Raw genomic sequence first — 11,759 nt, forward strand, 5'->3', positions numbered from 1 at the left:
TTTTAGCATATTCACAGAGCTGTGCACCCATCACCATAATCAGTTATAGAACATTTCAGAAGCTCCCACCCTTTAGTACCCCCCGTTCACTCCCACACAGGACGGTTCTCCAGGCAGCTTCAGACCAGTGCAGTTCTCCCTGTGTCTCACTTGTGGTTCTCAGGTGTGACTGCAGAGGGAGCTGAACAGACATTTCTGAAAGAAGACATACAAATGACCAACGAGAGCTTGAAGAAATTCTCAGCATCATTCATCACCAGGAACATGCAGGTCAAAACCACAACGAGGTGTCCTCTCATCCCACAGAATGGCCGTGATCAAAAAGGCAAAAATAAATCCTTCAGAGGAAGAGAAGAAAGGGAATTCGTATGCTGTTCGTGGAAGTTGTACAACCAGTAAGGAAAACAGTATGGAGTTTCCTCAAAAAGCTAAAAATAGAGCTAACCCAGCAATCCCACTACAGGTGTGTATCCAAAGGACAAGAAATCAGTGTGTTGAAGAGATATCTGCACCCCATGTTTATCGCAGCACTGCTCACAATAGCCACGATATGAAAGCACCCAAGTGTTTATCAACAGATGAATGGAAAACATGGAAAAGTAATGGAAAAGAACAGATGGTGTGTACACACAATGGAATTCTATTTAACCCTAGAGTAGAACAAAATTCTGCCATATGTGACAACACAGGTGAGCTTGGAAGACATTATGTTAAATGAAATAAACCAGGCACAGAAAGATAAACCGCATGATCTCACAAGTGCAAGCTAAAGAAGTTGATCTCAGGAGTAGAGGGTGGAATGGTGGTTACCACGGGCTGGGGAGGGGTGGGGAAGAGGGAAAGAGGAGAGGCTGGTTCACAGATACAAAACTACTGCCACACAGGGGGAATAAGTCCTAGTATTCTGTAGCACTGTATGATGACTGGGGTTAACAATAATTTATTGCACATTTGCAGATAGCTAGAGGAGAAGATATTGAGTGTTCCCAACACAAAGAAATGATAAATGTTTGAGGAGATGATATACTATTCACCCTGAATGATCTCTGCACATTGTATACATGTATCAAAATATCTCACTGGACCTATAAACATGTACAATGATCATGCTTCAATTAAAATATTAATAAAAGAACAAAAAGAATAACTACAGAATATGCTGGGAATTCAACATCCTAAGATAGGGAGGGACTGGCCCGAAGAGCCTGGGCTTTGTCCTAGTTCCTAGAAACAGGACGTTCTTTGGTGCCTTAGTGCAGTGAATCCTGTAGCCCTAGGACATAAGACCCAGGGCAGGTAGCTTTCTGGGATCCTTCAGCTGCGGTGTGAGTGGGGCACACATGGATGAGACTCAGCTCACCTGGGAATCTTTGCTGAGGCTAGAGGTCTCCCAGTGAATCCAAGGTTCCTGTTATCCCTTGCTGCCTGTCTGTAACTAATATACCCACTTCCTGTGACATGTGTGAGTGTCTCACCTGAGTCTGATAAATGGGTAACATTAGTAGTAGCCAGAGACTACTACTAATTTACTTTTTGTCTCTATTTTTCTATTCTTGAAATTTCATACCTGTGAAATTATATGATATGTGGTCTTTTATAATTTCCTTCTTTCACTTAGTGTAATGTTTTGAGGTTCATCCATGTTGCAGCCTGAAACAGTACGTCATTACTTTCTATGATAAATTATTTATAATAATCTTCCTTTGTATGAATACACCATTCATTCCTCAGTTGGCAGACACTGGACTGTTTCCACCTTTTGGCTGTTGTGAGTAATGCTGCTGTGAACATGGGCGTGCCAGTTTTTGCATGGAATGTGCTTTCATTTCCCTTGGGAACATCCCTAGGAGCAGAATTGCTGGGCCCTATGGTAACTCTCTGTTTAACTTTTTGAGGAACTGCAGACTGTTTTCCACAGTGGCTAAACAATTTACATTCCCACAGCAGTGCATGGAGGTTCCAATGTTTCTGCATCCTTGTCAATATTTGTTATTTTATTTTTATTTGCTTATTTATTTTTTAGAGACAGGATTTTACTGTGTTGCCCAAGCTGGAGTGCAGTGTCATGATCATAGCTCACTGCAGCCTCAACCTCCTGGACTCAAGCAATCCTTGTCTCAAACTCCCCAGTAGCTGGGACTACAGTTGTGCCTCATCACACCCAGCTAAAGTTTTAATTTTTTGTAGAGACAAGGTCTCGCCATGATATCCGTACTAGATTCAAACTCCTGGCCCCAAGGGATCTTCCCTTCCAGCCTCCTGAGTCACTGGGATTATAGGCATGAGCACATCCTGCCCCAACACTTGTTATTGTCTGATCCTTTAAATTATATTCATCCTAGTGTTTGTGAAATGATATCTCACTGTGATTTCAATTTGCATCTCCCTGCTGAATCATGATACTCAGAATCTTTTCATATGCTTGTTGTCATCTGGGTGTCTTCTTCAGAAAATGTCTAATTAAGATTCTTTGCCCACGTTGTCTTTTTATTATTGAGTTTCACATCCAGAAGAATAAAACCGGGACACTAACCAGATCACCATATACAAACATTAATTCAAGATGGATTAAAGACTGAAATGTAAGACCTCAAACTATAAAAATCCTAGAAGAAAACCTAGGAAATTCCCTTCTTGATATCAGCCTTGGTAAAAAAAAAAAAAAAAAAAAAAAAAAAAAGAATTATGGCTAAGTCCTCACAAGCAATTGCTGCAAAAACAAAAATTGACAAGTGGGACCTAATTAAACTGAAGAGCTTGTGCACAGCAAGAGAAACTATCAGGGAGTCAACACTCAGCCTACAAAATGGGTGAAAATATTCACACACTGTGCATCTGACAAAAGTCTAATATCTGCAGTCTACAAGGAACTTAAACAAATCTACAAGCCAAAAACAAATAACTTCATTAAGAAGTGAGTAAAGCATATGAACAGACAGTTCTCAAAAGAAGACATGCACATGGCCAACAAATATATGAAAAAATGCTCCACATCACTAACCATTAGAGGAATGTAAATGAAAACCACCATGAGATACCATCTCATATCAGTCAGAGTGGCTTTTGATAAAATTTTTAAAAAATGAAACAAAACAAAACAAAACAAACCTAAACACAGATGCTGGCAAACTTGAGAGAAAAGGAACATTTGTACACTGTTGGTGGGAATGAAAATGATTTCAGCACCATGAAGAGCGATTTGGAGATCTCTCTAAGAGCTAAGAATTGAACTACTATTTGACCCAGCAATCTCATTATTGGGTATATACCAAAAGGAAAATAAATCATTCTACCAAAAAGACACATACATCCATATGTTCATTGCACTGCTATTCACAGAAGCACAGACGTGGAATCAATCCAGGTGCCCATCAATGGTGGATTGGATAATGAAAATGTGGTACATATACACTACACAGCCATAAAAAAGAATGAAGTCATATCTTTTGTAGCAACCTGGATGCAACTGGAGGCCATTATCCTAAAAGAACTAACGCAGAAGCAGAAAACCAAATCCCACATATTTTCACTTATAAGTGAGAGCTAAACATTGAGTACCCATGGACATAAAGATGAAAACCATAGACACTGGGAAACAAGAGGAAGGAGGAAGGGAAGGGGCAAGGGCTGAAAAATGATTGGGTACTACAGTCACTATTTTGGTGATGGATTCATTCACACTCCAAACCTCAGCATCACACAATATACCCATGTGACAAACTTGCACATGTACCACCTGATTCTAAAATAAAAGTTGAAGAAAAAGTTATTTATATACTCTAGGTTCTAGATGCTTATCAGATATCTGATTTGTAAATCTTTTCTTCCTTTATGTAGATTGTTCTTTCACTTTGTTGATAGTGTCCTTTGATGCAAAAATATTTAACTTTTGATGACATCCAATATATTTGTATTTTTCTTTTGTGGCTGGCGCTTTTGGTGTCCTATCTATGAATCCATGCCGAATCCAGGTCATGTTTTCTTTAAATAGTTTTATAGATTTGACTCTTAAATGTAGGCCTTTGGATCCATTTTGAATCAATTGTTGTGGTGTGAGGTAGGGGTCCAACTCATTCCTGTGCATGAGGATGTCTGGTTTCCCAGCACCATATGTTGAAGTACTGCTCTTCCTCCATTGAACGATCTGGCGCCCTGTCAAAAATCAGTTGGTCATCTACATGAGGGTTTATTTCTGGCTCTCAATTCTATTCCACTGGTTTAATACATCTGTTTAACACCAGTACTAAACTGCCTTGATGACTGCAGCTTTGTAGTAAGTTTTCAAATTGTCAAGTGTGAGCCCTCCAACATTGTTCTTCTGGGTTTTTTTTTTTTTTTTTTTTTTTTTTTTTTTGGGTCAAAGTCTCACTCTGTAGCCCAGGCTGGGGTGCAGTGGTGCAACTTTGGCTCACTGCAAGCTCCTCCTCCCGGGTTCACACCGTTCTTCTGCCTCAGCCTCCTGAATAGCTGGGACTACAGGTACCTGCCACTATGCCTGGCTAATTTTGTTATTTTTAGTAGAGACAGGATTTCACTGTGTTAGCCAGGATGGTCTTCATTTTCTGACCTCGTGATTCGCCCGCCTTGGCCTCCCAAAGTGCTGGGATTACAGGCGTGAGGCACCACACTTGGCCTGCTCTTCTTTTTAACATTGTTTTAGCTATTCAGGGTCCCTTGAGATTCCACATGAACTTTATAATCAGTCTGTGAATTTCTACAAAGAAGCCAGCTGTTTTCCTGATAGAGATTGCATACACTCTGTAGATCAATTTTGGGGTTATTGCCATCTGAAAAATGTTAAGTCTTGTGATACATGAACATCAGTCTGCTTGGGCTGCTATAACAAAATACCACAGATTTGGTGGCTCAAACAACAGGCATTTATTTTCTCGCAATTCTGGAGATCAGAAGTCCAAGATCAGGTGCCAGCAACTTTAGTTTCTGGTGAGGGCTCTCTCCTTGGGTTGCAGATGGCTGCTTTCCCACTCTTTGCTCACGTGGCCTTTCTTTTGTGTATGGAGAGAGAAAGAGATGGAGGGAGGAAAGAGAGAGAGAGAGAGAGAGAGAGAAGCACATCCTCCCTGGTGTCTCTTCTTATGAAGATAGAAATCCTATGGAAGCCCTTATGACCTTATGTAACCTTAATTTCTTCCTTAGAGAATCCGTCTCCATATTCAGCCACAATGGAAGTGATGGTTTCAACATATGATTTTGAAAGAACATAAATATTCAGTTCACAACAAATCTTGGATGTTTTAGATCTTCTTTAGTTTCTTTCAACAGTGTTTTGTCACTTTCAGAGTTGCAAGTGAGTAGAAATACAATTGATTTCTATATATTGGTCCTGTATTCTGAAAACTTGCTGCATTCATTTATTAGTTCTATAATCTGTAAAACATTGGCTGAACATGATGGCTTATGCCTATAATCCCAGCACTTTGGGAGTTTGAACCAGGCAGATTACATGAGGCCAGGAGTTCGAAACCAGCCAGGCCAACATGGTGAAACCTCATCTCTACTAAAAATACAAAAACTAACTGGGCATGGTGGTGCATGCCTGTAATCACAGCTACTTGGGAAGCTGAGACTGGAGAACTTCTTGAACCCAGGAAGCAGATGTTGCAGTGAGCTGACATTGTGCTACTGCACTCCAGCAACAGAGTGAGAACCTGTCTCAAAATAAAAAATCTATAAAACATTAGTTGCTCTTACAAATTGACAAGTAGAAGACAGACAACCAAGTTTTTAAAAAGATGATTGAGTCTCTGATAAACAAATGGAAACGTGCAATTAAAAGTATAAAAAGTAGATCAAACTCACTGGTAGTCAGATACATGGGATATTTTCTGTGGAGTCCTAATTACGGAAAATGAGCCCGGTTGGTTGGATCAAGGGAAAGCAAAAAGAGAAAGCAGATAAGCTGCAAGTCTGCCTTTCTTCATGGTGCAAGACTTAGCCCTCCTGTGTGAATAACTCACATAACTCACAATCTTCCTGCACTCAACTTATGACCTCAGTTGATAGAAAAATGCAAGTTAGCTCACTGAAACCTTGCATTATCAGCACTGCATGTAACCCTCTCTAGCACAAGCACCATCCTATAAAATCCCCAGCAAGCCTTTATCTCCTGGCAGCCAGCTCCTCCCTCGCTGACCCACCCTTTCCATTCTTGCAACGTGTTTTCCTACGTTCTCTAATAAATCTGCCTTTCCTTACCTACAACTGTCTTGGTAAATTCCTTTACTGTCCATGACAGTGGCCCCAGTTAGTGGCTACCTGCAACATTTTATATCTACTAGACTGGCAAACATTAACAAGAATAATAACACCTATTGCTAGTGAAATTGCAGGGAAAAGGTACTCTTATACATTGTTCTGGGGATATAATTTATTATAGTTTTTTTTAAACCGTATCTAATAAAATTAGGTAATATCAATACTATTAGTCTTGAAATTACTGAAAATAAGAGTAAATGTAAACATATTTATATATACGCATATGTGTATGATACATTGTTTGCAGTGTCAGAAAAAGAATCCTAGCAAATTGAAAATGAATACTAAAAGTAATGCCCACTAAAATATTAGATTGCAGCTGTACCGGTGGACTTGGAGAAATTTCCTCAAGATTCTGGCTGGTGTGAAATGTAGATGCAGGGAAATGAGCACAGTAGGATCTTATTTTAGTAGCAAACAATAAAAATATCTTTTACACGTATGTTGAATATGCACCTGGGGGTACATAGGACAGTGGCTGGGTGGAGTGGGGAAGGTGTGTGGGAATCAATAAAAAGAAAATGACAATGAAAAGTGAGTCCAGTATGTGTGATCCTACTTATGGAAAAAATCCATATATATGAATATACATGTGCATAAAGAAACATAGACTTATACCCAGATCTACTTTCTAGGAGAGGCAACCATGATACAGGTTTTAGTGAAAAAAATTAAGTTGCAAAGAAATGTGGATAATAAAATTCTAATTGGTAACAATACCCAATCATGCATGTGCATCTATTCTTTTATACATTGTATGTGCAAGGAGGAGGATTGGGTGGGGGTACCTGTGGGGCCTAGCACTGGGGGTTGTTTTTATTATTTTTTATTGTGTATATTTAGGATGTAAAATTGGATTATCTCATATATGTCTACATTGTGAAATAATCACCACAGTCAAGACAATTAAGATATCCACCACTTTACATAGCTCTTTCTCTCTCTCTCTTTTCTTGGTGGTGAGAACATTTAGTATCTACCCTCTCAGTACATTTTAAGCACATAATAAACACCATGTTGTTACCTGTGGTCACTTTGCTATGCATTGGGTCTCCAAGTCTTATTCATCTTGCAGAAGTGACACTTTGGACCCCTGGACCAGCACCGCCTCATTTCCCCTTTCCCTGCCTCTGGTTCCCATGCTTCCACTCTGTGCTTCTGTGAGTTTCACTCCTGTAGACTCCATGTGTGAGGGAGAACGTGTGGTGTCTGTCCTTCTGTGTCTGCCTCCTTTCACCTTGTGTGATGTTCTCCAGATCCATCCATGTTGTTGCAAGTAACCAGATCTCCTTCTTTTGAAAGCTGAAGAATATTCCATATATACATATATAGATGTATGTATATATTTCACAGTTTGAAAAAGTCAAATACATAGAAACATAGAATAGAACAGTGGTTATCAGGGTCTGGAGGAAGAAGGAAAGAGGGAGGAAGAGGCCAAGGGCTTGCAGTTGTGTAGGAGAGGGAGCCTAGCAGTCCAGTGCACAGTGCAAGAACTACAGGTGACAGGTGCTGTGTGCCGCAGGTGTGCTGAGAGAAGACTCCGGGTGCTCTTACCACACACACATACACACACACACTCACATCATACACACATACTCACCCTCATACACACACATACAAACACATCATACACACATACACTCAAATACACGCATACACACACACACTCACATCATACACACATACTCACCCTCATACACACACACACAAACACATCATACACACATACACTCAAATACACACATACACACACACACTCACATCATACACACATACTCACCCTCATACACACACATACAAACACATCATACACACATACACTCAAATACACACATACACACACACACTCACATCATACACACATACTCACCCTCATACACACACATACAAACACATCATACACACATACACTCAAATACACACATACACACACACACTCACATCATACACACATACTCACCCTCATACACACACATACAAACACATCATACACACATACACTCAAATACACACATACACACACACACTCACGTCATACACACATACTCACCCTCATACACACACATACAAACACATCATACACACATACACTCAAATACACACATACACACACACACTCACGTCATACACACATACTCACCCTCATACACACACATACAAACACATCATACACACATACACTCAAATACACACATACAAACACACACTCAGTCCCACACACATATAATTAAAAACACACTTTACACTCATACATGCATAATCATACAAACACACACACTCATACACATGCATACACACTCATACACACACTTATCCAACACACTTATGCACACACACTCATACACACACACACAAAAGGGAACCATGGAAGGTGTTGGAGATACTAATTTTTTGACGGTAGCCATCATTTCAGTTGTGTACGTGTTTATTACAACACCATGTTTGTCCACCATGAATATATACAATAAAAACAAATGTAAAAAAAGATGTGTCTTGGGAGAGTTCTTCATAATAACACCTGAGAGGCGTCACCTTTCTTGACTTTTTCTGACCACGAAATGCACCTGCCAAGGATGGCAGAAGTAGGCACCTGACCTCCTGGGCCCTCACGTGCCCAGTTATCTTTGGCCCTCTGGACTGGAGCAGTTTGTAGACCCTAGAAGCAGGGCCCCAGCACTGACTGCTTGGCCTCAGGCCTCTGCCCCATCGGTGGTCTTGTGGTGGCCACAAGGGTGCAGGAACTCAGCCATCCCTGCCTCCTGGAGTGGGCAAGGTTGGCAGCTGGTCAGCCTGCTCCTGCCCCACCCTCGCCTCATGGAACCTGGTAGCGTCACTGGCTCGGCCTTGCTGGGCATGCACAGGCACAGCACCCACTCTGTCCCGGGGGGCTTGCCCTGCTTTTGGCCAAGTTCTGGGTCTGGCCACTGCCATAGAAGACTCGGTCCCTTGCATGATCATCCTGGCTGCTGCTGGGTGCCCACAGCGCCCCTGGTGCCCCTCCCTTTACAGGGCTTGGGTTAGCACCAGGCCAGGACCCTCTGGGACTGGGACTTGTGCCCTGTCTGGGGTCCCTGTCCCATAGGTTGAGACAGAGGCTACCGGGCATGCTGCTGGCTGGCCATGGCTGCGGGAACGTGACACTCACCCTTCCTTCTGGCAGCTCCAAGTGACCAGTTTTCCTGTGGATATTAATTTCCTGAGGCCAGGAGCCATCTGGGGCTGCAGGGCAGCCTGCCAGGTGCCATCCTGGCCCCTTCCACACGATACTGGCCACGGCCTGTCATGGGGTTGGATGCAGGCGATCCCGTGCAGGAGGTGTCTCTGGACCTGCCTCTTCTCTTGCTCATCACAAGGCCAGGCCAAGCCTGGTGTCAGGGCCCTGGTGGGGTTGCAGGGCCAGGCCTGTCCCATGGGCCTGGGGTGTCCAGGGCACACATAGAGGAAACAGGGGCCCTACATCCCGGCTCCCCAATGTTCTGTGGAAATCATGGGCCCTCAACATCCAGGCCCGTGGGAGGCATCCACAGGGACTTCCAATGAAGGAACCACTGGACAACTCCTGGTCTCTCCTGAGTTGGGGACAGGCCAGCCACACCCTGAGCCCCTGGGGACCCCCAGAGAGCGGCCCACTGCCTTGGGCTCTGAGGAAACGCTGTCATTGTAGAGCACAGGGAATGTCGTGGCCTACTCCTCTCAATTTTGCTGTGAACCTAAAACGGCTCTAAAAAAAAGTCCATTAAAGGAACCAGCATGGGCTGATGAGGAGGGGATCATGCACCCCTCAGTTGGACACTGTGTGGCTACGAATCCACCCTCAGACCACAGAGCGGGTTTTGGCAGCAACACCACACCCTAGCCTCATCCTGAGCTCGAATTTAACTCAAATAAACAAGGTCTTTTTCTATTGTTCTTAGCCACTGTTAAACCAGGTCATTTGATTTGTTCTGTGTTTTTGCAATTGGCTTTTAAACAAAAGAGCTGGGTTTGGTGTATATTTCCTTGTCAAATATTTTTTTCCGCAATTCTGTAAAAAAACAGACAAACAAACAAATGAATTTTCATGAGGACTGGAATATAAGAACTTGGTGCTTTAGAGTAAAGGGATTATGGGCAAGTTTCCCTTACTTTCAAAATTATTTTGTTTATGGCTGTCACGATGTTATTGTGCAAGAAATAAAAACTGGTAGAATGAAAAAATTTTAAAAAAACCCCATAACTACAATCAGAGCACCCTGGGGTGTCGGCATCTTTTATTATGAGCAGCCCTGGCTGGGGATCACACCCACACCTGACTATGGAGGCTGCAAAGCTGTAATGGCAATTAAAACGCACAGCCTTGCAATCAGGTGCTAATTATAAAGTAGGGACACGACTGGCGAGGAGCAGGCATTTGCTGAAACTCTTGGGATGAGATCATCTGGGTGGACACAGGTGAGCCAAAAATTTGGAATCCCCAAATTTCCCTGAACTCTAAGCAGCCTGTCCTGGCTCGCCCTAGTCACCCCCTCACACCCACCCACCCTCAGCTAAGGTGGTCCCATCTCCGTTAGAAAGACCCCTTTCAGTGACTTCATCTGAAGCAGCAGCCACTCAAGGCCCCACCAACATCCCCAGGCCCACAAGAGAGGTGGCTCCCAGAACAGCATAAGCAGAAACAGGTGAGCTTGTCCGAGAGGAGACAGCCTACACGCCAGCACAGGCACAGGATGCTGCCCATCTCATTGTCCAGAGTGTGGGAAATTGAAACGGGGAAGGATAAGAAATGAGAGAAAGTCAAGCGAAGTGTATCTATTCAAGGGCACTCACTAGGGTTAGGGTTTTAGCCCAACGCAGGCTTTGTGTAAAGTGTTATTGCTGGGGCGTTAGTCATTTTGGGGCTGGTTCAGTGGGATACCTTTATGAATTCAGAGTCCTTTCCTGCTATATTCCAATAATTTCTTATCCTTTAGAGGATGAATGACTTCCAGGAATACTCCTACTGTGACAATTTGCCCCAGTATGGTGACACAAAGATGAATGACCAGAGATTGTAGATTGTGTCATGATACCAGGCATCCTCCAGTGGCTGCCTGTGGGCAGCGGAGGAGAAACAAGGTTTGAAACGTACAGAGGCAGAGCTGGTTTTCACAAATGTCTTCCAAATATTATAGCTCATATAGGAAAGCAATCTGATGACATCTCCCCAAATTTGATAATCCTAAAAATTACCATAGTTATTAATAGTGGGCTATGAAATTAAAAACAACCTTTCTAAACTATTGATAACACAAATGTTTAAGAGAGCAGTGCTAGAAGAAATAATGAATTCTCCCCACCATGCCCCCAACCATTAGCAGTTGTAGGAACCTCTAGCTGATGCCAAGAAGGAAGAGCTTGGCTGCCCTAAAGCTTCTCTTGGCACAACCCATGGGAATGGCAGGAGGCAAGAAAGGGGCTGCAGACACACCCTGGGGGAGAAGCAGGGGGCGCTCCACCAAGGC

This window comes from Macaca thibetana, chromosome 14, assembly GCF_024542745.1.
Source record: "Macaca thibetana thibetana isolate TM-01 chromosome 14, ASM2454274v1, whole genome shotgun sequence".
Lineage (NCBI taxonomy): Eukaryota > Metazoa > Chordata > Mammalia > Primates > Cercopithecidae > Macaca > Macaca thibetana.